Below are 4,571 nucleotides of genomic sequence, written 5' to 3' on the forward strand. Positions count from 1 at the left end.
AGCAATGCTTAAACTTGAGAATTGGAACTGGTTTTGTCAACATATCCGCTGGATTTTTATAGCAATTTTCTTCACTGTGATATCACCTTGTGTCTATTTTGAACATAGAGGGTCCTATCAAGCAACAAACTAGCCTAAGGTCACAAAAACACGATTTCTACCCATTATAGACACTGTTCATATAGCCGAACGTTTGGGCTCGAGAGCAAGCGTTTGGTCATAATATAGAGAACGTTCAATCAATGCCTAGAATGTATACAAAGCTCCTATCTCCAACTCATCACTTAAAATTTCTCATCTTAGGCTCTTAAGGAGTACATGTAAATATAAGAACCCATACTAGCATGCAAACCTAAGCAATTCTCACTCTAGGGTTAGGGTTTCTGGTGTAGGGATGGATTTTGGGGCGAGAATGATGGGTATTTATGGTATAGAAGGAGATGTGCGTGGGTCTAAAAATATGGAGAATGGGTTAAAATTACTTTTTAAACTGTCACCGAACGTTCAATGTACTACGTGCAAACGCTCAGTGTACTATTTACACAATAGTTCTAGGGTTGCAAGTTTGGTCAATACTGATTGGTCTAAAATTTGGTTAGCGAACGTTTGGTATGGTCCCTGTGCGAACGTTCGCACTAAAGTTGGGCGAGAACGTTCGATGGTCCTCTAGCAAACATTCGGCCAGAAGCCGATTTTTGGTTATGAATAAAACTCTTTGAAAATTAGTGGGGTGTATACCAATTTAAAACAAGTGGTTGTTTTTAATAAATCATTCTCTTAGCATTTTGGTATTTTGGGGCATCAGACAATAAATTTATTAGTGTGTAATTTATATTTTAAGAGTTGATGCTATTTTAGAATCATTATTAGTATTTAATTTATGTTTTAAGAGTCAATATTTAATAATGGGCTTGCCCAAAAGTCAGTCTATGGTATTTTGGGGCATCAGACAATAAATTTATTAGTGTGTAATTTATATTTTAAGAGTTGATGCTATTTTAGAATCATTATTAGTATTTAATTTATGTTTTAAGAGTCAATATTTAATAATGGGCTTGCCCAAAAGTCAGTCACATTAGGGTTAGGATTTAGCCTCTTAGTCTATTTAAGCATAAGTTTCAATTGTAATATATATATATATTATGATTAATGAAAGAAGTTTAATTTCTTTGAGGTGTGATTCCTATTCTCTTTTAGTGGTAAGACTCTGCCAAGGCTCGTGAGACTCTGGTTCAACTCATTTTTATTGTTATTTTGGTGAGATTCTGAATTAACACAAGATTTATCTTTATTTTCTATTCTTTATCTATTTTGTGAAAAATTCATTGATTCCGTCTTGCGTCACAGAAAAGAAAAACGCAAGGAAACATAGAATAGTTCCGAGTCACCAGAAATTGATTGTTGAGTGGTTTCTCTTATTTGAAGTCAAGTTCAAGCTCCAGGCCGGGCCCGTGTTACACATGAAAAGCGTCAAACATCGGTACAAACTGGCACCTAGCAATATGGCATCATTTACAAGCAAATTCATTTCTCACAGCTTTGGTCAAGGCTTATATACTTTGGAATACATGTCAAGTAGTTAAAGAATCGAATGTCGGATGGTGTGTGTATGAAGTAACTGAAAAAGGGTTGAAGGAAATTCTCCTTCTTATCCAATCATTGCAGATGATATGACTAGAAGAAGGGAATCATCGGTTAGGCCTGCGTCAATGGATTGGTATCCCTTAAAATTGAGGATTTCCTGCAATTGTTGTTCCCTGCAGGCTGCAATTCAGAAAGCAATTGTGAGAGACCTCCAATGGATCCCACCTGCTCAGGGCCTTGAGAATTGTAGGAGATTCTGATCCTACTTCTATTGCCTTTTGGATTGGATAGTTTTTCACTCTAAATTCACGAAGCAAAGAATAAAGTCTTAAGGGAATTTGCTTTTTTACTTTTGGTGCTTTCAGCATTATATATATAATATATAAACAGTTGCATTTGTTACCTGAGTGAAGGAAAAGAAAGGGTGAGTGAACTTCTCATGGATAATAAAGTCTTATGACTTGATATTTTTAATAGCAATGTTGCGGTGTATACACATAGTTTAATAGTTATACTAATATAAAGGCAAGCTCTTAGCTTATTAAAGTATTTGTAATTAAATGATTCAAGATAATTGGTGTGAACATGAAGCTTGTTCTTTTGTGTTTCACAATAATCTTAGATGTCATCTTTCTGCTACACTTTGATTCTATAGAAATAATAAAAATATGTTTTGCACGACTTTAAGCATGGTCTCGTTATCTACTAATCCTGCCAAGAGTGAGATCTATTTTACTTCAACTTCGATTAATCATTAATATCAGATCTCATATTTTTGGAAAGACAAGTGAGCTTCTCCGAAGATATTTGTTCCTCGTAGTATTGCCAAGGGTTACTCATTTTGGTATCTAAAGTTTGGATTTCTCTTGTACAACTTACAGTATCTGAAAAATCTCGTTATATATAATTTCATTGAAGTTTCTTTGATGGGTTTATATGAACTTTTCTTGCAGGATCCCTTAAGGAAGGCTGGAACTGGTAAGAAGTTGCACTATACCTGCAGGTATGTGAATTAAATGCCACGTATTTTTGCCTTAATTTGGTTCGACTTGAAGTATTTGTACCATATTTTTATTAACAAAATCAAAATAAAGTAAAATAATTACCAATATCTTCATTATTAAGGGCAAATAGACCCTGTGCCATAGGCTACCATGAGCTTAGAAAACCTTCTTTTTGTTATCAGACTAGTACTCTTGTTTGGGAAAATGTTACTCTCGTATTCTATTAATTTAATAATTTTCTCTATTCTGTTCGAGGAAAATTATGCCTAAAGCCTTTCCTTCTTTTTGTAGTTCGTTTGTTTGGTCAATCCCGAAAGAATAGGGAACAAAACCAAAATATGGCTGCAAACAGAGGAGATGCTGATACAATTGATGTCGAACGGTTGGCATCTTCGATAAAAGTTTCGATGTCCAAATATGATTTGTTTGTGTCACCTAACCGCTCCATCTTCAAAACTCCCATCGCACTTAGCAGGCATAATAAAAATGCCTATATTCCGAATGCATTTTCAATTGGGCCTCTCCACCATGGCCGCCCAAAGTTGAAAACTGCAGAGACAATTAAAGCTAAGTATTTACAAGGCCTTATCTCTCGATCACCCGATCCTAATGGAATGCTGAAAGATTTAATTAATTCCGTCAATGCCTTGGAGAGAGAGGCTCGTGAATATTATGCTGAACTGATTCGTTATAGCAGGGAAGAATTCTTGAAAATTTTGGTAATTGACGGTTGTTTTATTATTGAGCTATTCTGCAGGTTTGTGTATGAAGATCTTAGAGCAGAAAATGACCCCATTTTTAGCATGGCTGGTATGGTTGAAGTTCTAGACCATGACTTGATATTGCTAGAAAACCAAGTACCTTGGATGGTACTTGAGCATTTGTTCAGGAAGATCATGGTCCCTAAAAGTGATACGGCCCTAAGTCAATTTGCCATTGCATTCTTTCGTAACATTTTGGCATTCCCGCCGATTGGCAGATCTGATCATCTTCGAGACATCAAACATATTCCTGACCTGTTCAAAAAATGGCTGGTTTCATCAATTAAAGTAGACGAAGAAAAAAAATTGCTATCACAATGGGAACTCGTATCTTCTGCTACGCGTCTCGCAGAAGCTGGAATCAAATTCAGAAGAAGTAAGTCCAGTAATATTTTGGAAATAAAATTTGAAAATGGTGTCCTCGAAATTCCTCTAATAAAAATTCATGAGCACACAGAAACATTTTTTAGGAATCTCATCAGCTTTGAGCAATGCTACCCCAACAGTGATGCTATAATCACTTCCTATGCTATACTCTTGGACAACCTCATTAACACTGCTAAGGACGTGGAGATACTCTGAAAATAAGATCCTCAATAATTGGTTGAATCCAGAGGATGCGGTCAAATTCTTCAACAAGCTTTACCATGACACATATGTGGATCACTACTATTACAAAAACCTTTGCCAGGAAGTGAATAGTTTTTGCCTGCGCAGGTGGCCTAGATGGCGTGCAGTGCTTGTGCGCAATTATTTCAACACTCCATGGGCTGTTCTTTCCACATTGGCTGCTATTACCCTGCTGATTCTCTCCATCTTACAAACTTTCTATACCATAAAAAGTTAGTGTTACAGTGTACTACCTCATGAAACTTGTTATGTAATTGGTCCCTCCAATAAATGTCCTTTATTTTCAATGTCCATTATGGAAAGGAATGTAGAGTCTGTATTTTAATGTTCTCTCAAATTATTGAGTTTGTGGATTGAAAACAAATTCATTTGCTAAAATTTATGTCACAAAAAAACATGGGAGCACTTTCCGTTGCTTTAACGGTTTTGGTTCTGGTGCGTGTCTTTTTGCTATATTTTGGTCCAGCCTTAGGGATAGGTCAGCTACCTCTTTTGGCCATTGTGGTTGACCAGCCCTCCTTTTTTTCTTTTTTTTTTATTCTTTAAAATTCATATTTGTAATTTTATTTTATTATTTGTTAGAGAAGATACG

General features: G+C 35.7%; 1 pseudogene; it reads left to right on the forward strand.

Moving 5' to 3' along the window:
• Positions 1-2,926: 2,926 nt before the first annotated feature.
• Positions 2,927-4,196, forward strand: LOC132178047 (UPF0481 protein At3g47200-like; annotated as a pseudogene).
• Positions 4,197-4,571: the final 375 nt, after the last annotated feature.

The sequence above is a fragment of the Corylus avellana genome, chromosome ca4 (genome assembly GCF_901000735.1).
Source record: "Corylus avellana chromosome ca4, CavTom2PMs-1.0".
NCBI classification, from domain to species: domain Eukaryota; kingdom Viridiplantae; phylum Streptophyta; class Magnoliopsida; order Fagales; family Betulaceae; genus Corylus; species Corylus avellana.